Raw genomic sequence first — 26,042 nt, forward strand, 5'->3', positions numbered from 1 at the left:
TACTTTGAAAAATAAAACAAAAACTACAATTGGCCATTAACATATTTTTATTTTTGTATATAACGAACCGTTATAGAACTTAGTGTTCAATCAAAATTATATTATAAATAAATTATGTCGCTTAGATGTCACTCTTATGCGACATGAGTCGTGTTTTCTATCCCAAACCTCTTTTGGACTCAATTTATGAGCACTGAGTTGTTACCATAACACTGTTATGTAAAATCAAATCAAACATGTGAATTTCAAGTGATATCACAAACTGTTCTCTTTGAGATTGTATGTGATCTAAATTGCATTCGTAACAGTTTACTTACTACATACGAAATGGTGCATGGCTCAAATGTTGTATCTTGTCACATTTAATACGAAATGCGTACTAATTTTTAACCTTTTACCTGCCATTGTTCTACTTATAGAACATGATTTTGAGAATTTTTTTTTCTACAACAAAAATTAAAATATTTCATGACATAATTTTTTCCTAGTTAAACAAAGTACATTTTCAATTTACAGATATTATTTAGTGACATATGATGCATTTCATAAAAGTAAGCAATTTCTCAAACTGACAAAATCAGATGCGGTGCGCACTCTTTATTGTTTTTATTTTTATTTTGCTATAATAAAAATAAATTATCTATTTAGAAAGCTTAGGGTGCCTTAGGAAGAGTAAAAGAAATGATTCAGCGTACGAGTATTCAATTATAACTTTTACTTAACTCACTGGTGTTCCAGACTTTAAGATGTTCCAGAAGTGGAACATTGGTGGGTTCTGGTTATTGCGGACCACTTTACTTATATGCGTCACCGCACGCCTACTGTGCATGTTTCTACTTGCGCCTCAGCGCAGCCACAAACCGTACACGTCATCACATGCCTTTCATGCTAGTTACTACCTGCAGCGGAACTCAGTCTGCTCTTACTTAGTTTTCTTTCAACTGTCTAAGAGTTGTGTTATAAAATCATTTGCTGTCATTGCAGTATTTTTAGGTTACCTCTGTGCGTGTGAGGGCTTTTATGGCGAGTGAAACAGTGTTTCGTACAGTGAATGACACACTTAACTACTTGAATTCTTTGAATGATTCTGACATCACTGACAATTCCGATGAAGAATACGACTTTTGTCAGTTACCTCCAGAAGAAAATGAACGATTGACGGATAATGAAGACATTGATGACAACAATTTGGGAGAAGTGGAGCCTCGACTGACGTATGTGGACAAGTAAGTTTATTTATAAAATCATGTGCATCTGTGTCCAATGAAACCCAGCAAGAATCATTTCCTTCAACTAGTAAAGAGTTGCCTGCTCCTAAAAGAAATTGTAAAAGAAAAGCTAATCCAAAACCTGGAGTGAAAGGTAAACATATCCCGGAAAAACCAAACTGGCAAAAAACTACAAGCTTCAGTTATGTACTTCCTTCTGAAAATCAAGCGAAACTCAGTGATAAATTTCCTAAATTGATATCCCTTGAGCCTATTGACCTGTTTTTTGAGTTCATGAACATTGATTATCTTACCCATTTGGCAGAAATGACTACTCTCTATGCACCACAACATGGTAGTTACAGTAAGTCCTATATTTACGTCGTACCGATTTACGTCGTTTCGGATTAACGTCGCTAATGTTTGAGTACTCATGTTTCAATTTAAGTTGTCGCCGATTCACAATAACGTCGTTTACAATGACCGTAAATCTTTATTTTAACCAAAACACCGAATATAATTTGTTTATAATTCTTTGTTTCCTTCGGTAGTTAATTTATGCTATGTAGCGTAAGCTACACGTTCACCGCCTTATCTTATCATACATCATGAGGGACGCTTCCTGCTCTCCGCTGCTCTCCGCGCGGTGATGCAATACTACCAGCCCGCCCGCTCGGCCACCCACGTATCTCGCACGTAGAAGTGTTATCTACTTCCCGCAACGACACAGCATTTTCTCCTACCCCTGTTCGTCCAACTCCTTGGCACTTCAGTAGAGGTGTAAAAGTAACTAAAAAAAGTGTACCCGTATGTATTCGTTACTATAACAATTAGTACTCGTTACTATCGTATCGTTACTCGTTACTTCTGATACCGCATAACATGCTATGTTATGTAACAGCAACGAATCGAGTCGTATTTCGTACGCGTACAGTATGACGTCGCGTAAATAATAATAAATCGAATATAAACAATTAAAAGTATTTGATAATTAACAGCTTTTGTTAACCAAGAAACAATAAAATTTCATTAGAGCAGCTTTATTATAATATCTCTTTTAAGATAAGAACAAAAAACGTGAAAATACGCGATAATAAAAAACAAAAACATACATATTTATAATTTGTAAAAAATACTTTCTTATGTTGTTTCTGTTCCAATCTCAAACTTTGTCTACACACACAATACCTTTAATAAACAGTAAAAAACTTGGACGACGAATTTCCAAATTATACTTTTCTTAATAAACAAACATCGTTCTTTGTAACGAATAAGCGCGCGCATGCGTAAAACATACGAAAAATGCGAGTAACGAAATGCATTCGTGTGTAACGTTTCGTTACTCGTTACTAGATGCCGCACCCATTACTCAGTAACGAATACACACGGTTTGCTACAGCTCTACACTTCAGTCGCTATGATATCATTGAGTTGGCCGGAGTTTTAAACGTGCCGTTGTTAACTTTATCGTGATTAAATGCGTTTGTAGTAGGCCTACAGTATCAGCTCACTGCAATTTATGATTTTTTCTTCATAAGATGTCTTCCAAACGACTATATATCTGTTTTTATATTTCAATCAATAAAGGTAATAAAGCAGCTGGTTAAATAACCATTCTATAAAGCTGAGAAGTACTAGTTGGACTTGTTTCCCACGCTGTCGGTTGTAATTTGCTGATAAAATTGCCCGTTGTCACGTCTGTATGCCAGCGCTTCCGGCCGACCTTGGGCCGTGGTCGGCCGGTGGCATGAAACATGGCTCATTTTGCGTCGTTTCTATTTACGTCGCGGTTTTCAGGAACGTAACCCCGACGTAAACCGAGGACTTACTGTATTTGCAATTCGAATGGAAAGACATAGCTCAGTTTTTCGTATTACTGCTCCTTAGTGGTTACCATATTGTGCCCACAGAAGACTTTTACTGGAGCACAGCAGAGGATATTGAAGTTTCCATTGTCTCTACTGTTATGTCAAGAAATCAATTCAGGGAAATAAAGGCTAATTTTCATGTAATGGACAATTCAACAATAAATTTAGGTGACAAGTTAGCCAAAATTAGACCACTATATGATGAACTAAACAAACTGTTCATGAAATTTGGAATCTTTCACAATACTCTTAGCATTGATGAATCTATGGTACCTTAATATGGCCACCATTCGTGCAAAATGTTCATCAAACGGAAGCCAATTAGATTTGGCTACAAAATTTGGATGCTATGTTCCTCAAATGGCTTTCCCTATAATATGGATGTATATTCAGGAAAAAGTGACTTGAGTACCCCCCTCGGGAAAAGAGTGGTGAACCATTTGCTGGCTGCTGTTTCGAATCCCTTAGAAATAGCAGTATATTTTGACAACTTTTTTTACTTCTTATGACTTATAGGCAGAACTTAGAAGCAAAAAAATAAAATCTGCAGGGACAGTCAGAGAAAATAGGATTGCAAAATGTCCTCTAATTTCAGCAAAACAAATGTCAAAAACCAAGAGAGGTGCATATGATTACTTGAGCGACGGAAAAGTTTATGTCTGTTGATGGAACAACAATTCAGTCGTGACCATAGCTTCAAATCATGAAACTCATCTGCCTTTGCAAAGGGGTAAGAGGTAAGTTTATGCAGTTTTTTTTTTTCCTTTCTGTTGTACATTTATTCATAACATTATTTTTTCACCCGATAATTTATTTTTCGTAGATATTCCAAAAAAAAAAAAAAAAACAAGAGTTGCCATTGATCAACCTCATCTCCTGAGGCAATATAACTATGGTAAGGGTGGAGTTGATGTTATGGATAGATTGTTGGGATCTTACCGGCCAAAATTGCGTTAAAAAAAGTGGTGGTGAAACTTGTTCTCCAACGCGCTCAACATGTCTTGTTGCTGCCTGGATTGTTCACAAAGAGCTTCACTCCAAAACCATCGCGTTTACATCTGGACCATCTTTCCTTTCGGTGACAGGTACGTTTCGTTTTTTCTATTTGTTTTTCTATTTTTTTTTTACTTTACATTTACCTAAACAAAAAATGTTATTGTTCAGATTACAATGGCCCTCCTGCGAATTTCTCCTCGAAAGGAGGGGCCTAGAGTTGGGTCAAAGCCTCGTATACCTCCTTCTCAACGAAAATCAGATGGGCATTACTTGATTTCGGCATCACAGGGAAAATGTGCTCATTGTAGCTCCAATACGAAGTACCAATGAAATGAGTGCAAGAAGAGGATCCATATTGAGTGTTTCCCATATTTCCATGGACTGAAAGTGTAATAATAGACATTACTGATATGGCTTCACGTGTAAAAGAGATGTTGCACTGTTGACACATCAAACTCAAAAGCAGGATTTATCTTGGGTGTTACCCCGTATTTCCATAAAAAAAAAGTTTCCAAGTTGATTTTTTATATTTTTCAAATTTTGGGAGATAGCTATTATGGATATACATTGTAATAAGTTTATATAGTAATACATATATTTAAAAAAAAAAATTGATGATTTTTTTTTGTATAATCACTTCCTGCCAATGTTCCACTTCTGGAACATAGCAAAATAAATATAAATTTTTTTTTTCTTGTAATGTATCAATTTTCATTTCTTAATAATACATTAAGTAAACATAATTCGCAGGAAAATATATAATTTTTTTGAGAGATCTTGGGGTGGCGGGTAAAAGGTTAATGATAAAGTATCTTTAACATTAAAATACTCTTTGGAAGGGAACACACTGTTAATTATCATATATGGTGTTCAAAACCGATGTAAAAAATAAGCACATCTTCGAATAAAAAAATCCATCAAAAAATAGGCTTTTGATCAACAACTTGTTTGGAATCCCAGTTTTGCTGTGGAATTTCCAAACATTTGTATATTTTTTAATACAGGTGTTTTTAGTATCTACTTACCTTGCCTATTGTTAAAATGTTTTGTAGTTATATTACATGTAATTTTTTTTTTGGAAATAGCCAAAAATATCTAAATGTAAATCTGAAATGTTTAAATTAGGCCATTATACATTCTATAATATACATATGTCAACTGGCATTTTGGTATTGAATCCCTAATATTGAGAATACAGTATATGGAGGTCTTTAAACAGCATTTTAATTTTTGTATACTGTATATTTTGCCAGATGCTTTTGTTCAGAAAGCACTGACATTATCTCAATTGAAAATTTATTACAACCGGTGATCACCAATAGCAAGGCTCTTCCTCAATTAAATATTAATGTAACAAGGAATTTGTAAAACTGTTTGGCCACTGCTGCTCATAAAGCAATGGGAGATATTTATTTTCATGTAGGTGTAAATTTTGAACAGCCACTATACTAACATGCACAATGTAGATTACCAAATCTGATCAACTGTTTAATTCATTTTTTATAAACTTTTATGTACAAAAGAAAACACACTATCATTTTAATAAAGAACTATTTAGGCAAATACTATTAGACTACTTTAACTGTAATTTTTATTTTACCACTCTAAACTGTAACCCGCCCTACGACGAACTCCGTCTGTCCTTTGCTCCGGCTAGTACTGGGTAAAAACGAGACTGGTTGCGAGGTCAGATGCAATAAAATTTTTTTATTTTAAATGGCCTCTCATGTAACTTGGCTGCTATGGCTCGGTTTTACATACGTTTGTTATTCTATCTTAATATCTGACTTGCTTATATTTTAATCATCGACTATACCGTGCCCTAAGCAGAGAAAATTTCCTGGGACCGGCATTTATGCTTCAGGTCCCAGAACTCTTAAATATTGAACTGTGCCGGGACCTTTCGAAGGTCGGACATGTTAATCTGCCTTCAAGACTAGATCAAGACTACCGTTTTTCTCTCTTCGCACAATTTCTTCAAATTCAAATTCAATATGTTTTTATTAATCACAAATTTTTAAATTAGCAGATTTGGTATTTACGAGACATTCCAGCACTCGGTGATCTTTTGCCTAATCTAATTAACACATATATACAGTTTCGATAAGGAATTATTTAAAAACATGATTTGGATAAAAGGAAAATTTAAAAAACCTCGAGGAGGCCTGTTCGGTGCCCCTGGAGCTCTCACGGTCCACCAACCAGCGCTCCTCGACTATCCTAGGCCCCGCCCCCGCAGTCAGATTACGTGTTTGTGGTCAAAGTTTTATTGCGATATGTTTGAATTTTTGTATAATTTACATTGGTGCACTGTAACATAATTTATCTTATTCAATTAAAAAATTTTCATTTTTTTAGAAATAGTTTTAAAATTAATATTCCTTTGGCCTTGAATTGTGTTTCCCTATTGGCCAGAAACAAAGAAAGAGACGGTCAGTCACCCTTTTCACTATTAGACGGGGTAGTTCCACAGCCCCTGAGCGCAGGTCAGCAGTAAATCCCTCGACAAAGGAGTTCCATTAGGCCACGCATAGTGCATAGTTAGAACTGTTCATTTATCATCTTAAATCATACTTAAAACATAGCATTAATCAATTGATATATTATACAATTATAAAAAAACATGAAATTAAAATAAGTAAATGGGCGTATTACAAAACATATCTTCAAATAAAAAATAAATGAAAAATTAAAGGTTTCTATATTCAAATTTTGACATTATTTGTATTGTCTACAAGAAAAACGAAACAATTACAAAAGCAATAACCCACAAACGAACTGTTGATTGCTAAGAAGTTAAAATTCAATACAATGTACACAAAACCACCCGAATATCAACTCAAATATTTAGAAGGAAAAAATGTTTTCAAAGAAGTCATTATTCGAAGTATCAAAATTAACCCCGGTAACGTAAATATTTTGTATTAGCTACCAATGAACCTAATAATAACAAAAACATATCAACTCACAACAAAATGGCAGATGTCTAAATAGTTAAAAGTCAATACCTGTACACAAATCTAATGCCGATAGTAAAAATACTTATAAATATAATTATGTTATTTAGCATTTACAATATGTAGGCTAGTGATTATTTTGAGCTTAAAAATAATTTTCTATAATAATCGTATTTTGTATTGGCTGCCAATAAACTTATTATTGCAAAAACATTTTAACATACAGAATGACTTGGCAGATGCTTATAAAAATTTTTGCTACACTGTTCACATCTATATAAATAAACATTAATCGCCAAATGTGTTGCTAAGCGCAAACCTCGAGAACGGCTCAACCAATTCAGCTATTTTTTTTTCATGTGTTCGTTACGGCACAAGGGAGGTTCTTATGGAGAGAGAAAAACCTAAAAATTGCGAGGAAAATAGTAAAACCAACACTCTTATTTTCCCATACAAACCACAGAGTAAATTAAAACACCCTAGCTGTCAAACATTTGACGTCAATCAAAACAAAACAAAAGCACGTTATAATTATCTTTGGTATGCCTTCAAGTTGATTAGGCTGTATGGCACATAAAAATTCTTTAGAGGCATTAGACAGAACTATGAAAGATCTGCGAAGCAATTAAAACCGATTTGGCGGAGCGATGATTTTGTTAGCAGGAGATTTTCGTCAAACATTACCAGTGATTCCACGTGTCAATGCCAGCGAATGAACACAATGCATGTTTAAAATCCTCCATTATGTGGAAAAACTTTAAAATACTAAATTTAAGCGAGAATATGTGTGTCGAATTGCAAAATGATGGATATGGAGAAATATGTTCAAAACAACTCATTGACATTGGTAATGGCAAAATCCCTGTAGACGTTTTGACTGGCTGCATTACATTTCCTGTCAATTTTTGTCAGTTTACTGAATCAAAAACCAAGCTCAATCAAAAGATGTTCCCAAACGTCGCTCAAAATTACAGAGATCATTTTTGGTTGAATGAACGAGCTATATTAGCTGCCAAAAACATGGATGTAGGTAAATAAAAAAAAATTTCAAAATTCAAAATGAAATTGTCGGTGAATTAAGGACAGACAAATCAATTGATTGCGCAACTAACTAAGATTATGTCGTGAACTATCCACCAGGATTTTTTAACTCACTGGATTTGCCAGGATTGTCACCTCATAATCTTAAATTTAAAAGTAGGATCGGTGGTCATAATGTTGCGAAATATCAACAAACCGCGTCTTTGTAACGGCACACGGCTAGCAGTGAAAAAAATTACTGAACAATGTGATCGAAGCAACCATTCTAAAGGAAAAATATAAGGGAAAAGATGTGTCAGTACCTCGCATCCCAATGGTACCAACGGACGTACCATTTGAATTTAAATGACTGCAATTTCCAGTACGGCTTGCTTTCGCTATGACCATACATAAATCCCAGGGTCAGCGTCGGTCTTTGAGTGTTTGTAGCGTTAATCTTGAAAACCCATGCTCTCTCATGGACAGTTGTATTTTAACCTGCTTGCGCATTGGAAAACCTTCAGCTTTATTTGTTTACGTGCCAGGTAATCAAACAAAAAATATTGTGTATCATAAAGCATTACAATGAAAATATCATCACAGTATTACTAAAGTCTAACAGTGTACGAAACAGAAAAATTATTTTTGTAAGTAATTGTTTATTATTGAGACATTAAAGAAATAAATAAATTGATCACTCTGAAATACTTGTATTTTTTTTTCTATTGGACTGTGACAGGCCAATAACTTTTGACAGAATGAAGTCTGTCGGGGTAGCTAGTAATTAATAAAAATTTGTTTGTTTGGCCTAAATATATAAATAACAGCAGATCAGAAATATTTTTAAATGCAAAGGCAAGCATTTGAACTACAGCGAAGCACTGTTAAGGGGATGAGTCACTTTTCAGGTCATAATTATAGATTTACGTTAAAATTTGTCAAACTTCAGAGTTTTTAGTGTGTTTATATTCGCACAGTGAAAAATGACCGTATTAAGTAATTTTGTGCATAATTAGCTCCCAAAAGTAAATTTTTAATGATTTTGGTCAGTAAAAATAAGTAGAATTTAATTGCTTACTGAACTGAAAGTTTTAAAAGTTTAAATGCAATATTACTGGCTACTTCATAATATAGTTTTAATTTAGTTGAGAAAATTATAACTATTTTCAGCGTTTCAAAATTCTTTAATTTTTGCGCATTTTGACAGCTAAATGAAATAAATTATCTGGTTATGAAAGAAATTAAAACCATACAGCCCCAATGAAGTAACCAGAAGCATTGCCTTTATGCATAAAAAGTTTCAGTTTGGTAATACGTTTCATTCTTCTTATTTGTACTGCCCGAAATCGTAAACCATGTTACTTTGGCAGTTATTTATGCAAACATTATGCAATATATTTATTTTTCAGTTTGTGAAAGTTAAGCCATTAAAAATCCACACGTTTAAAAGCTTTGTTAACGTTACTTTAAAATTATGACTTAAAATGGGATGCACCCTTTTAATACTTATATTTTATAGAAAATAAATAACTTTGTTAGGTATTGTACTGTTTCCTTATTTTGAAATGTCTTTCTTTTCACGCTGTCACATTTGTGTTTCGACTATGTACAGTGGTTCACAAACCTGTAAACTGCGAGGAATACGTGGGTCAGCGGAACTACCCTGGAATGTGGGAGTGGGGGCAACAAGCTGCGCTCGTATACCTGCCGGCAGCGTGGCAACAGCGCGCCCCAGGGGACCGGGCCATGTCGAGCCGCGCTGGCTGAAGACATGATAACACCAGACACTGTGGCACCTACAGTGCTGCGGGGTGCGTCCGATATATTCTCAGATCGCCAGGCGCAAAAAATACATGCACTGCTTGGATACTACAAATCTGCTGCAATTTTAATACAATCCAATATTGTGAGATATAAATAATAAAATGAAATACGAACGCACTTCGTGCATATTCACATTTTAATATAGATTTAACCATGGCGTTTTTACAGTCTAATGAAAAATGATGTAATTACATGCCTGCACACTTTTTTCGTATCAATTTATCAGCTATTAAAACTAATTCCTGCAATGGATTAATAAACATACTTCAGTTATACCAAATTTTATCGACATATCTTGTCTCGTTTTCATGTTTCGTAGGATCCAAGATTGAAAAAATCAATCTTTGATAGCCATTTATCTAAAAATTATATGCCTAAATATTCTCAAATTTGATACAAGAGATGCTCTGTGTAGGATGAATAAATGTCATAAAGAAAAACAGTAAAAAATTTTTTGCGAGCAGCGGGGCTATACAAATGAAGTGCAGTTTAACATCTAATTGACAGTGGAGTCATTAGAGGGATGAGAGTTAAAGCAGTAAGATGAAGTCGCAACAGAATGAATGTGTAGAGGAAACAAGTACGCCGGGAAAGCCACCGGCTCACAGCAACATCTGACACACTTCACACTTGTGAAACAGCTGGGTTTGGTCCCACCATTGCCAGATTACCTTGATGGAAAGTGAATGATCCAAACACTGAACAACCATTGCCCCAGGGAGAGCAATAAAAATGTTATTAAATTATTCAGTTCATGCTAAGTAGATAATTCAAAATCTAAGCACATTAATTTTGTTAATTACTTTTCTAATCTTCAATAGAATTTTCCACACAGGACCCTATTCACTTTGTTTTTAACTGAATTAAACCAAACAAAACCAATTAATAATCACACACTATCTGTACTTTTCTCAAAACATTTTTATAAAATCTCTTACGTGTATTTTAATGCAATTAAATATATTACTACATTTAAAATAAATTTTCAATGTGGAAACATCTTAAGTACAGATTTAAACTTTCTCCTACATACTTTTTTGACTGAGTACACCAGGTGTGAAGGGAGAATACAGTCCAACTGGACTGAAGTGTAGAACCCTAGGCAAAAATGTAGGGCAAAAGCTGCCAGGAAATGGATAGCAATTGAATGGGAAACAAGTAACTAATTAAAAGGTGCTCTTGTTTGCTTTTCTCTAGAAGCACATGGTGAATATCTAAGAAGAGGCAAATAAATACATTTGCTTTGACAAGAAAGTAGAATGTAGAATGCTAGATCAATTCACTCCCGTCAAAAATTGTACTCTAAGCATTGTAATTAGTACCTACTGAATCGTCTTCGTGACATAATTTCTATACAATTTCAAGTATTTCACTTAGGCCTGCAGCAATATCACACTTTATCTTTAATAGTGCAACCATATAGCTTCATATTTTACTAATACTTAAAAATTATATTTATCTTCACCATGTCCTGCTTCTTACACATTATTTTTATACTACATATTTACTTGCTACCTACCCATCACTGAACAAACAATCTTTAGCACATTTTTTAAGACCTGGCCTCACCAGCCACGTAAATGTTACAGATTTTTTTAACAAAGTAATTTCAATTTGTAACCAGTGGCGGATCCAGGATTTTGGTTTGGGAGGGGCTTGGCCCAGCTGAGGCTAGGCTTTATCAAGGCAAACACTAAAACAATAGTGGACCCAGATGCTTTTGGAGGGGGCTTGAGCCCCTTAGCCCCCCCTCTGGATCCGCTACTGTTTGTAACCACTTAAGTTAAAATGCATTCACTACTCAGATATTGGAAACACACATTAACTTATTGTGAATGGCCATTATGTAATTAGCCAAATAAAAATTGTATTTATGACTTTTTACAAATAGCAAATAAAATGTTAAAATTTTGGCAACTAACTTTGCAACAAAATAAAGTGTGCAATGCTTACATGGAAAAGCATCCATATTAATGGTAAAACAAAAATGATGACATTAAAGTGCATAACCCCTGCATGGCAATTTTAGCTGAGCCTTAAATCAAGTAAATGTTATACACACAAACCTTAAATGATTTTACAACAGATTATCTCATAGCTTAAACATGACGTTTAAATAACCACAATGACACATGAAACATGAACACACACACACATAAAGCTCTGTCAGAATCAAAATGCCAGCAACTAAATTCCTATAAATATTAATTATTATTAAGTGTTAAAAATAACACCTCAACTGTCATTACATACTTGAAACATCACGCATTAAAATTCCATCCTTTAATAGTTGTAAGCCACCTTTACTTTGTACATTAAATAATGCTAATATTTATATATAGATAGATAGATTCACCAACCGTTTTAATAAAACAACAGTTTTTATCCCTTAATACATAATAAGATAAGTGCTAAAAAGTTTTAATATCCTCTCATTCATAAATATATTCAACTATACTTGTTAACATGTCACATGTGCTTGTAAACATGTTCACTGTTCAGTTTTTGTTTGTCTTAAATTGTCGAGTGATAGTTGTTTGGTAATCATGTACTAGTGTCTGTCTGTGTTCATGTAGTTGTATTTTTTTATGGTACCTACCATTAAAGGCTTTCCAAATGATGGTAGGTATGTCACAAGACCAAATATATAAATTAATATATTAAAAATAAATACTGCTATTGTTTCTACTTTGCGTTGTACCAATATTTATAAAAGCACTAACAATACAATTTTTTTTACAATACATGCTGTTGTGAGGCAAAGTAGACAGGGATCTTCAGCTTCACACATGCAGGTCCCAGAAGCAATGTGTGGTCCGAGCCCAATAAATGACAACGAAAGCAATGACCCTCGGTACGTGCCCAGGTTGATGAATACAGGAAACACACCTAGAAATGAAGTCTTCCCCACCATTCTCGCCATGGTCACAACAGCAGGCTGGTCGCCGCAGAGCTTGGCCAATGAGACCTGACCACGATGGTAGCAAGGAGCAGCCCAAGAAGATGCCGCAGCCCGACATCAAACCCAGGAGCAGACGTGCAAGTCATCAGTCATTAACGTTTCTCAGCTGACGTGAAATTAAATTGGTTAGTGCACCATAGAGATTAAGCGTGGTTCAGGTATAAAGTAGAAATAATGATATCAATGTTGTTGATGATCCCCTCGCACTTTAGAGTTATAACTATAACAATGTAAGCGTTAAATAATATTGTTCTACTTGTTAAACAGTCTATTTTTATCCATGTTGTTGACTCTTTAATCATCTCCGTAAACATAACAACCCCATTAATAGCATAATAATAGATAAATATGCAATATGTAACAACACAAACACAGTATTTCGTAATGAACATAACTGTTATATTGTAAAAAAAATATACACTATCTACAGTCTTTCAATCTCATCAATTTTTTTTTTGCACAATCATCTACATGTGACATATCGAGAAAGTTCTTTTATTACTACTCAGGTTATCAAACTTTTGTTTTTTCCCAGTTTTGCCCAGAAAACTTAATTTTGTTGAGTGAATTTGAGTCAGAAAAAATGGAGACAGTGGCTTCATAAGTCCCTGAAGCTTCGCCCGCCCCATCTGAATTCACTTCTGAACAAGGGTCATACTTTAGGATGATGAGAAGATGATGATGATAGCTTTAGATTCATAGCTATCGCCATGGTGAGATGGCAAATGTCTTCCGCAGTCAGCGTGGAGATGAAGCAACAACACAACTGTCAGTCCTGAATTTGGAAAGGAAAACCTACTATAGCACTGACAATAATTACATGTATCTGTGGTACAGTGGTGTTATTTGAGCCACAAGGAAGCACATAATAACTACTGTTACTGTACACTTCCTGGAATTAACATTAATTTCATTCAGAGTCTATCGCCCCCGGGTCATTCCATGTCAAATCCACCAATGAACTGACTTTGATGTCTTAAGACCAGCCAAATTCAGTCTGTCCGCAGAATAGCCATTTAAATGCAAAATAAAATTTTGCTCAATTTCCACAATTTTTGTTATAAGTGTCAAACAAAAACCCTATTGTAGATTTTTAAGATCTGACTAGTGCAATGATTTTAAAATTTTCAATTTCAAGATGGCAATATAATGTGAAACATTATTCAAAGTATAATATATTTAGGCTATTAATTTCGTCATGTCTAGCTGTGGATCAAGCCAAATAATTATATGTTATGTTATGTTATGTATATTATAAGTTAAGTGACAAACTGGCCGTAATTCAGGCTGCATTTTTTTCAACCTTTTTTTTTTTTCCAGAACTTGTTAACTATAATTTTTTCAATCACAGTCGTCAGCACTCAGTCCATGATAGGGCTTTAGTATATTTTTTTACCGCCATCCGAAGGACAATTTGTCACTTTGTACTGTCGACACCAAGCGACTTGGAGACTTATTTGCAAGATGTGATTTAAAATTAATCAACATTTATTTTTTGAGCAGGGATAAATAGTGTGTATTGTTGCTATGGAAACCATGTAAAACATTTTTGTGAACATCATGTAATAGCGGACAGCATTTTGTTTTTCTGGGAGAACTAAAATATAAATCTCCAAGAACATTTTACAAATATTTTTCTTTCATAAAGTGTCTACCTAAATGCAAACGAACATTAAAATTTAAAACAGATGCAAAACATTTTCAACAAACGTTATCATAAGTTTTTTTTGTGTTTTTATGAATGTTTTATCCAGACAAATTATCTTTTTGCCATGATGATCCAAATTGTAATAACGTTCTGTTATATATTTCTATAATTCAAGCAATCAAATGAATGATTTGGGCAGTTCATTGGCGCTTCTGAAAAAAGATTAACTAATTATTTTCCTGTGAATCATGAAATTAACAGTAGTTTTTCCCTTGTAAATTTTTTATCTGGAAATGTTTTCTTGTTTACATATTTCTGAAAGTCTTGTGCTTTGGGGTATTAAATCCCTAAAATCTTCTATGTCATGCGGTCCTGATGGAATACCTAACTTTGTTCTTAAAGGCTGTTCATACATATTAACACCACTTCTTAAACATTTATTTAACGTAAGTTTAAAAAGTCAAACGTTCCCCACCAAATGGAAAATAGCAAGGGTAATTCCCATTCTCAAAAGCGGTTCTAAATTAAAGGTATCTAACTACCGTCCTATTATATTTGAAAAAATTATCTTTAAATTCTTAAACTTCCCAATTAAAAACCGACTATCTCCTTCACAACATGGTTTTAGAACTGGTATGACCACAGCAACAACCTTGTGTCCTTTCTGCATCCTATTTATTATGAGGTAACGAATAGGGGTCAGGTAGATGCCTGCTACTTTGACCTTGCGAAAGCATTCGACACTGTTAATCATGATATTTTACTCAGTAAACTTGCTAAATTTGGTTTATGTGGCAATTTTGTAACCTGGTTTTCCGACTACCTTCATAATAGATGCTTTTTTGTTTCCATCAACAACAGTTATTCTTCATATTTTAAAGTTCCATCTGGGGTCCCACAGGGTGGCACTCTCTCTCCATTACTTTTCAATATTTTCATTGATGATATTACATTTGTACCTAAACATTCGAGTGGTGTATTGTTTGCCGATGATTTTAAAATTTCCAGAAGTATTAACTCTATCAATGACTGCTTGTTACTTGAAATTGATATACATGAAATCAATAAATGGTGCTTATTAAATTTAGTAACTCTTAACACAAGTAAAACAAAAATTATCTCCTTCACAAGGAAATATCATCCTGTAAAATATGATTATGTTCTTAACAATAAAATAATCCCAATCACTTCTTCTATAAAAGATTTAGGTATACTACTTGACTCAAAATTATATTTTCACTTGCATGTAAATTACTTAGTTACTAGTTCAAATAGAACATTAGCATTAATCAAATATATTACGTTCTATGCTACAAACAGTGACTCTCTTCTTTGTCTTTATTTATCACTTGTTAGATCTAAGTTAGAATATTGTTCAGTTATTTGGAATTCAATTAATCCTTCCGATAGCAATAAATTAGAATCCATTAAGAATAAATTTGATAAAATAATTAAACTTAAAAACTTCTCTCAGATTACTATGGATTCTCTTTCTAAACGCTGTATCTATCTGGATTATGTATTTATTAAAAACTGTTACTGTTCAAAATTAAATTGTAAGTCCATTCTTGATAATACTGGCATTAGAATTCCCCAATTTAACAGCTGTTTAACTTCTACCTTATGTACATACCATAAAAAGAATGATATAATTTTTCGACTCATTTCTAATTTCAATAAAATTGATCATCTTAATCTGTGAAAGTATAGCTAGGTTTTTTTTTTTTTTTAATAAGCCTGCAATTAGAAATTTCATTATACTGTAATGTCTATGTTTTGTATTTCTTTTTATGCATTTTATATTTTGATGTTTATTTTTAATAGTTATACTTATTTTAACTTTACTTGTTTGTTTGTATTTTGTTTGTATTGTTTATATGTTGTCCTTGTATATATGTGTTGTGCCCACCGCTAAAGCCCTCGGCTGTTGGTGGGCATGTTACAATATTAAATAAATAAATAAAAAATAATACTTTATCGCCATGTTCTAATCATACATTGTCATCACATGATTCATGCATTGTGATGAATAAGTTAATGAAGTGCAATTGCTACCATTTGGCTGACTAGCACTAATTTAAAGTATTCATATAATAATTTCTACAGTGGTTTACAGTATTTAATGTATTCACTATGTTAAATTTTTTTTTATTTGGTGCAAATTTCCATGGTTTTATTCTTATTTGTCTTAGTTTGCCCATTTTAACATAAATAATTATATTTTGAGGCTTTGCTACCGTTAGTCACACATTTGACAATGTCAGTGTTTCAAATGTAGGAATGTTGAGTGGTCATGCTGACAAGCATTAATGAAACAAGAGAAATTTCATTTGTTTTAAGAATACACAATTTATAATGGTATGTTTAATAGTTGTTTGTAGTGTGGAAATTTTTTATATTTCACAATTATTTCAATATTTCTCTGAATTTGTGGTGCCTTACAGAGCCTATGCGTAAGTTTGCTTGTTACTCGATACAAATTATATAGGTACTGCCTCCAAATTAGGTAGTTTTTGTTGGTCTCTGTGTAGCTAAGGGGTCTTTCAAAAGAAGGTGAATTAAACAACAAACAATTAGTTTTTGACATCTATGCAGGGCATTGTGATATTACAAGCAATTATTTACCTGTAAACTTTCATGGGTATTTTTTCTCTATATTTGTATACTATAAGTATATTGACTGATCATTACACTTGCAATTGGGCTTTCACCCAGTGACAAGGAGTCCTTCCTCTTTCTCTCTCTCTCCTGCTCCAGGTCCCTTGCATCTCTCATTCGTCCTCCAGCCCATTCCACTCCCACCCTGTCCTCACTAGGAAGGTGTGCCTGCCTCTTCCTGTTTGCACCCGTTCCCTCTCTCCGCCCTCTAAACCCACTCTGTGCACCCAAGTACCCAGCTGTCCCCAGCCCCCTTCTCACTTTTATCACCTTAAACAACCTGATTAATCCCTCTTCACCTTCCCTTATCAACCTCATACCATCACCCACCTCGCTGCTCTGTGCTGCACCTTCTCCAACTCCCTTACCTCAGTCTCTAGGTAGGGTTCCCAGATCACAGCTGCATACTCCATCATTGGAGTACTTCTCATAGTCAAGTGTACAATAATTGGTACCAAACTGGCTAGCACTGATTTAAGATATTTTGGATATTCGTCAAAGAAATTATTTTCATTATCCCGTTCTAGTTTTAATATATTCAGTGTTTTTATTTAATCTATTTAACTAAATAATTCAAAATTTTGTCTGGAGTTTATGCATGAATGCAAATGATTATATAACCGCTAAGCTTCTGCTTTATCATGGTTGATCAATCTATCAAATTGGCCATACCAACGAGTTTGAAGGGCAATTGCATTTGGTTTTTTAAATGTGGAGTATATAAAATTGTATTTCATAGTGATTTAAATAATTTTTCCCCAAATAAATGTTAAATAAACATGCCATGATTAGATTAATACTGTCATGGATATAACTTAGGTGAATTTTTGGTGTTTGCTTTCCTAGTGTTCCTAGTTCTTACAGTGTTGGTCTTTTGTATTGCTGTATTAATTTGAGATTCTACCATGAAGGCTAGATAACTGCATGCCTAAGTAATCACACAGTATTCTATTTAACTGACAGTTGTATGTTTGAGTCAGAGTAGCCATAGTTAAAATACATTAAAAGCATTATTTAATTACTGAAAGTCCCAAAACAGTGAATTTTTAATTACCAGCTGATTTCTGAAAAAATTACTGTGTGTGAAGGAAACAATAAAATCAAGGAAATATGTGTTTTAAATGGTAAAAACAAATAAATATTGATTAAAAAAGTTAGATTGTTTTTTATTATACCCAAAATATCACTTAGACAGAGAAAGAAATTAAATAAAAATAATTTAAAGGGCAAAGTAAAACCGTTACATCACAAATCTGCATAACTTTTTCCCTATTTCCCTAATGTGCACATGGATAAATCACTTACCTGCAGCAACCACAGTGGTAACACTGCAATTGGTATAGGTACCTTTAACTTATAATGAACAATATTCACTATAACCTGAAAACAAATTATGGTAAAAAACAGTCTTTGCTACAAACATATAATAGTTGCATTAAAAAACCCTGTCATTTTGAAAATAGCCTCAACTAAGGATCTCTGGAGAATCACATGATCAAACTGCAGCTAGCTACATTTCCTAGAATTCACATGATTTCAATGTATTTTACTGTAGGTAATCCAACGTAAACAAACCTTCACACAATTTCAAAGTATTTTTAATGTAGTTACCTTAACCATACCCAACCAAATTAACTGTTTCCATGACTTCTCACTATTTTTTAATGTAGGAAACCTAACCAACCATGCAAACTATTTTTAAGTAATTAATGTAGGTAACCTTACCTAAACTACCACTCACACAATTTTCAAGTATTTCATTATGTACCCAACCTAACATAATGGACAATCACATTAAAAAATGTGAAATCATTCATATATTAAAATATCCTTCTTGAATGTAAATAACAATCACATATTATAATAAAGTTTTGCAACTAGACTACCCCCAATATACCAATTTGATTCAATATTGTGATCTATTATGTATGCAAAAAAAAAATATATACTTTTTGGGACAAAAATAAACTACAATTGTAAGCTCTGTCAACTCAAAGGCCGAGCTAAATTCGCAATAGCACGCAAACAGCACACAGATAGCACACACGCACAGAGATAGCACAGAGCTTGATGCTACATTCACGCACAACACAACACAAAAGGGTAAATATGTACAGTCGCGGTAGATGCCAAAAAAAAATGCTAAAAATCTGAAAATACTTTTATTCTGTGCCCTTTCACTTCCTCTTTTCAAATCAACCGGCGGAGGTAAGAAATTCCAAATACTTTAGGAGATATCAAATTTTTTAATTTTCATCACAATACCTGCGTAGTATGCGGCGATTACCATTGTTTCTTGTCATAGATAATAAGGTTTCTTGTTTACGAGTATCATGTTTCTTATTGGACAATTTTGTCACGTGACTGTTCCGTGATTGGCCAGTATTCAAATTAACCAATAGGTGATTATTTATTCCGTGATTGGTCAGTATTCAAATGAACCAATACGTGATTATTTATTCATTTATTGTTCAATACGATGTTTAATTAATCGGCCAACTTCTGCCGTGAACGACTACATCATTTCCTTATAGTGGCAAAGGAAATGTACCCGCCTCTAACTTAGGTGAGTTTTTAACGTTTCTAATTTTAAAGTATTATTTTTTTATTTGGATATTGTTGCGCAAGTAATAAGTAAAAAAAATTACGTGAGTTGTTAATGTTCATCATTTGTCCGGGTTTTGTTAGGTCAGGTCAGTTACATTATAAATAATTTAAAACTAAAGAACCATTCAATTAAATTCACATTATTTTTAATGTCCGCTTAGTTTGAAAGTATTTATAATGTAACTGACCTGACCTAATCGACCATTTTATTTATTACGCATTCACTAACACACGTCAAAATAAAAAATGGCGACGTTCGAAGGGTTAAACGGGCGTTGTATTGCTAAATTAAAAAATTTGATATCTCATAAAGTATTTGGAATTTCTTATCTCCGCCGGTTGATTTGAAAAGAGGAAGTGAAAGAGCATAGAATAAAAGTATTTTCGGATTGTTAGCATTTTTTTCCGCATGAATACGCAGGTATTGTGATGAAAATTAAAAAATTCGATATATCCGAAAGTAGTTGGAATTTCTTATCTCCGCCGGTTGATTTGAAAAGAGGAAGTGAAAGAGCACAGAATAAAAGTGTTTTCAGATTTTTAGCATTTTTTTTGGCATCTACCGCGACTGTACATATTTACCCACAAAAGAATACCGGAAGCATTCAAAAAAGTTTTTAAATGTATAACTTCCATTAATAATAACTGAATTTGGCATAAGTGACGTTTGTTTATGTTATGTTTGTTTACATTTGTGTGTTATTGTGGTACGGTTTTCATTAAAACCCAGAAATATTTTAAATAATTCAAAGTTTACATACAAAACACAATGAGCATTCAAATTACATATCACTGTTTATTTCAAATCTGGCTTCTTTAACACATTCATACACGGACTTCCAAGCATTTAATTTAGCTTCTTCACTTTTGTGGAACCCCTGTCATACAAAATATTTTTACTTTCTATTACAGCTATCAAAAAGCTATCAAATGTGCCTTCCATTTTTATGTTATCGTGTGTTTGAAAACAATAACAAACTACTCAAGTCAACAGCACCAATACTTTCGTGACAATTGTTCTTTTATAAGCCCACTAACGTAGTATTGTTCTTTTATAAGCCCACTAACGTAGTACTTAAACTGTTTGCTGATTGGCTACCACCAGTGTCGCGCACAGAAAATAACCTAAAAGTTAAAAGATAATGAACTTTCTGTGCGCGTGCTATTTGCCAATGTAGCAGCTCATATCTAATAGTGTATGTTGAACTTCTGTGCGTCTGTGCTATTGCGAATGTAGCCCGGGCTTAGATTACATTTTTTTCTTATATTTGGGTTATGTGCTAACGAAAGCACTACAGTTAAAGATGAACACTTTTGGTTTTTACAAGTATCTAGCCTAGTTCGGCAAATTATTACTTATGTGCATACCTGATGTTCCCACTAGAAAGAGGTCAACGTTTTACTACTCTACCTTCAACAAATACACAGCATATCTCTAAAAAAAGGTTGCAAACACATTAACCTAAAATAATAACTTTAAAATACAACACAGATCTTCCTACCAACAGCAGTTGTAAATAAACATAAATGCACCATAGACAAAGTATTAGAGCAAAGTGTGCAAACCGAGAAAAGACCATAGAGGTAATATGGGTAGAGAGAGCGTGACGTCACAAATGCGTGTTCAACATGGTTGGCTCGAAAAACACGTGACTTAAGGACGATTGCTGTTGTTGACATATCGCATCGGGGCGAAAATACGTGTTATGTGCTAATTTTTGAAAATGGTTCTGTATTGCTGTGCGTTTGGATGCAAGTCAATACATCATAAAGGAAGCCAGCTAAGTTTTCACAAGTAAATATGCTTATTTACGTGAATATTAGCATTAAAATACGCTGGTGTTTGGTACTTGAGAGCTATAATTGGCTTTTTATCTCTCAGTTTTAATCTTTTTCAGTTTTCCGAAGGATGAAAACCGTAGAAGGTTGTGGGAAATCAAAGTAAGACGACAAGATTTCAAAGAAACTTCGGCGACAAAAATATGTTCCAAACATTTCGAAGAGGAGTGCTTCGATATAGTGAAGTTTGGTGGTACATGGCTAAAGAACACTGCTGTTCCCACAATTTTCGATTTCCCTCCGCATTTGCTTACCACTCTAAACCCGAGGAAACCAGTCAAACAGTTGTGTTGTAGAGGAATGTCACGACACTAATGGAAAGAGAAGTAAACAAGGTTATGTCCGAGATACGACAAAGGCGACATACTCGTCCGAAAAGTATGTGTCAACAGAGGCAGAAGGTAAATAAATACATCACTTAACAAAGTTATAATCATATTTCACCTAAATGTGCAACAAATTATTGCATCCACTTGGTGTGTAATCATTTCGGCTAGTGATCTCCGGATAGTTAATTGAATGCATCATTGTTATACATTGATATAATATGCAACACAATGTTGTAACCTAGCTATTCTATTTTAGTAAGTTATAGGTCTACACAAAGCAATATTTTTTTTTTATTTTTGTTTATTAAATTCCTAAATAAATTTGGAGTACAAGTCTCATTGGATGTAAAATAAGTCAATAATAATAATAAAATTTTATATATATAACATCAAATAGGTAAGACAGATAAGTAAAAGATACAACATACAAAACAATATAAGAGTATACCTAAAGATGTAAAGGATAAATTAGTACAAATGTACATAAAAGAGTAATAATTATATAAATAAACAGACACGAACAGATCCTTTGAGAACTCCATGGTAAATGATCCGAGTATTAGAAGTTGAATTTGTTCATGTCATGTTATCTTTTGTAATTACACTTTGTATTCTAGAATTAAGGTAAGATTTAAGTAAATTTTCGAAATTATTTCTTATTCTATAGTATTCCAGTTTTTAAATAAGGATTTCATGATTTACACAATAAAGCCTTAGGTAGGTCATAAAAATTTTAATAACATCTTAATGATTATTTAGAGCTAAGATTTCCGTGGTTAGTTTAAATATTGCATTATCAGTAGATTTATTCTTTTCAAAGCCTAATTAAGACACAGTTAAAGTATTATAATGCATTATAGGTTTTAAAAGTCTGGTGGACTCAAGGAACAAATGTGTTACAATTTAAAAACAAAGAACATACATTTACAAGTTTTTGGAACATTAATTAAATTAACCTTAAAATAAATATATTCCTTCTTAAGTAACTGTGTAACTACTTTGCAGATTTTTTCGATTAACAAGTTTTTTCCAGCCATGTTTGGTAAAGTATTTTATCTCAAATTCCAATACATCCACCAAACCAACATTACTATAACTAGGTACCACAAATTAATTTAACTTACTGTTTTTGTTTAACTTCGTTATTGACATGTGACTCAAATTTCAGTTGGTGCTGATGTAGGATACCCACTACTACTACATCCTTGGTTTAAGTGAGCCTTGGAAGTTGCAGTTGTAAATTTCTGAGGGCATTTTAACTTTCATTATGACTTTACACCTAGAGTAAATACCATACTATGCTTATCAATTAGTATTACATCCACAATTGATACAGTGAAAATGTTTAACAAAACTGGTGCACTATTGATATTTTATTGATGACTTTCTTTATGAGTAGGCTTATGATAGTAGTGTTTTAATGCACACACGTTAGCCTATACTGATTTCATAGAGTGTGACTTGATATGTTTTGTAGAATTATGCATAAAAAAATTTCTATCTGTGGCACGCAATTGGGTTGTGGACTGCCTGGTTGCCATCCCCTCTTCTCCCACTCTATCCTCCTTCACAGTACATTATCCTTTATTATGTCCACTAATGGCGTTCTAAACTTGTGTGCTAAATTCATGATTATCATTATATAATAAATTCTATCTGTCCTTGCTACAATGAATGAAAATTAGTCAATTTAACCCCTGTAATGTTTTACTAGATGGTGTCAACTATCATATAAAAAAAATTTATTTAATTTATGTCACTTCTGTGTAGTGTCTGTTTTGTGTTATTTGATCGAGATGTGAGTTTTGTGTTCAAATTGTGTGTTGAATATTTTTTCATTAGTTGTGCTCTCAACAGGTGGCACCAGTTATGTTTCTCCAAGATACCAATACATTGGTGACTTAAATGAACAGGATATTCAGTCTCCGAGGAAGGCCAAGAAGTTTCTTGCTATTGTGAAAAATGGACTAAAGAACCACAGAAATAAGTGTAATGCACTGAGGATGAGAAAAAAAGACTTGTGAAGAAGTTTATAATTAAAACCACTACGAAATTGCAATGCATTAAGCACTAGCCTTTACATTAATCAGTAAGTTCGGTCTAAAGTCATAATATAACTTTTGCATCACAGTAATGCAACAGTTACACAAAGCAATATTATTTTATTTATTTGTATTACTTTCCATAAATCTATTTGTAGTACAAGTCTCACTAGATGTAGAATAAATCAATTATAAAATTATGCACAATTCATACAAAACTAATTCACAGATTCACACACACAATACAAGGCATAAACAAAACGTACACGTGGAAATGGTGAACTGCGCTATCACATCTATTCAAGGGCGCCCATAGGATGAAAAGGGGGGGGGGGGTGAGCAGACCTTCAAAAAGTGTCAAAAATTACTAAAATTTGCCAAAAATCTTCAAAAACACCTAATTTTTTTTCTTTTCCTGAAAGCCATGGTGAGGGGGGCATGGCCCTCGCCTGACCATAGGTATGGGCGCCCTTGTATTTATTACAGTGCATTTTAAAGGAGCAAAATTATTCAATAACCTACCGCAGAACATTAAGGAAATAAAAATTTTTCAACAATTTAAAAAAAAAGTTTTTAACTTGCTACTTCAAGAATGCTACTACTCCACAGCAGACTATCTAAATAGAACAACCTTAACTTCCACTTTATACCTACTTTATTTTTGATTATTTATAAATACAATTTCAATGTTTACGAGATACAGTACACTCCCGATTATCCGCGAAATTAAGTGGCGGGGCCACAGCGGATAGTGAAAATCGCGGATAATCCGCAAAAGAGCCGAAAAAGGGAAACAAAAAAGGAAATATTAATTTCAACTTAATATATTAAAAATTTATTTACAGTAAAAGTTACAATTTACAGAAAAAATTATAAAATAATGCTAAAATTGTAGTATTTAACTGAATAATTAACATACAATAAATTTCACTGATGTAAACATAAAAGTGCTCGGTACTTACTTCGTAACAAGGATACAGTACATACTGTACGTACTCAGACACTTCATTAGACATTAAAAAGCACAACTCTTAAAATTTACAACTTTTTGGAAAAAAAAATCAGTCAGTTGCTTTTGTATCTTGCTTTGGAAACATCTTTTCTTAATTCTTGATTGAATTTCCGCAACATAAGTTTTTCAGCCAACTGCGCATCGTCGTCTTGTTCCTCTAAATAGTGAAGCAGTCTGACAATGTGTTGCAAAGCCGCTTCGTGAGTCATCTGCGCCTTCGCACTGGGCACATCTGTTGCGTTTTACTGTATACTGCACACAATACACTCGTCAGTAGAGTTCAAATTTGCTCACTTGTAATAAAATACAGATTTACATATGTACTGTATTTGTTTCGTAGCATGCGCGGATAATAGGGAGTTTACTGTAATTCGTAATTCATATCTTGTACAATATTTGTCTCTACTGTATTACTACTTTAACTTTATGCATGTAGTTATGTTAAAATATGTTTTAATTGTATTGTAAAATATGTAATTGTAACTGTACTACTACTGTTTAAATTGTAGGGCCTAACTGTATACAATTGTATTATTGTATCAAGCCTATACTTCTACTTGTATTAATGTTTCTGCAACCATTTTGTGTTAAACTTGTGTCAACTGTCAAATTTAAAATTTTATCTTTAGAAGCTGTATATGTACCTGTAACACCAGTTTTATTATTTTTTTCCCATGTCTGGATTTTTGGTATTTTTAACTTTTACTGTTTGTATGTTAAATTATATTTCTTGATGTGTCCTATACCATTTGTGCAAATGTCTGTATGTTCAGATGGACGAAAATAAATAAATAAATTAACAATAAATTATTTTTATATATACACACACACACACAACACATCAGGTAAGACAGAGTTTCATTTGTATATGAAAAGTAGATTTTTAAGATCTTACTATATTTCACAAAGTCTTGATTTTATTTGAAGAGTTGTTAATGTTTTTACTTTTTCATTTTAATTTATATATTTAATTTTTTTAAATTTTTACTATATTTTTTATAATAAATTTTATCTTCAAGGAGACCCGTATTTCTAGATTTTAGATATGTCTCTTTTAACTTGACAAGATTTA

At 33.2% G+C, this 26,042-nt stretch overlaps 1 protein-coding gene and 1 long non-coding RNA gene across 5 annotated transcripts in view; one reads left to right on the forward strand and one right to left on the reverse strand.

Annotated features, from left to right (window-relative positions):
* Positions 1-21,299, reverse strand: part of LOC134529573 (histone chaperone asf1-like) — a 34,101-nt gene extending 12,802 nt beyond the window's left edge. Inside the window, exons 1-2 of one of the 4 annotated variants that reach the window (XM_063363801.1) lie at positions 21,117-21,299; positions 12,763-12,841 (exon numbers count right to left, since the gene is read on the reverse strand). The gene's annotated coding sequence lies outside the window, so the exon portion shown is untranslated. Of the gene's footprint in view, positions 1-4,015; positions 9,134-12,762; positions 12,842-18,446; positions 18,522-21,116 lie in introns of those variants that run through there. The other 3 variants (XM_063363803.1, XM_063363800.1, XM_063363802.1) reach the window with 3 other exon arrangements.
* A 39-nt stretch (positions 21,300-21,338) lies between these two features.
* On the forward strand, positions 21,339-25,815 carry LOC134529575 (uncharacterized). The gene is made up of 3 exons (XR_010074631.1): positions 21,339-21,543; positions 21,631-21,988; positions 23,774-25,815. It is a non-coding gene; the product is annotated as an uncharacterized LOC134529575 (long non-coding RNA).
* Positions 25,816-26,042: the final 227 nt, after the last annotated feature.

This window comes from Bacillus rossius, chromosome 2 (genome assembly GCF_032445375.1).
Source record: "Bacillus rossius redtenbacheri isolate Brsri chromosome 2, Brsri_v3, whole genome shotgun sequence".
Taxonomy (NCBI): domain Eukaryota; kingdom Metazoa; phylum Arthropoda; class Insecta; order Phasmatodea; family Bacillidae; genus Bacillus; species Bacillus rossius.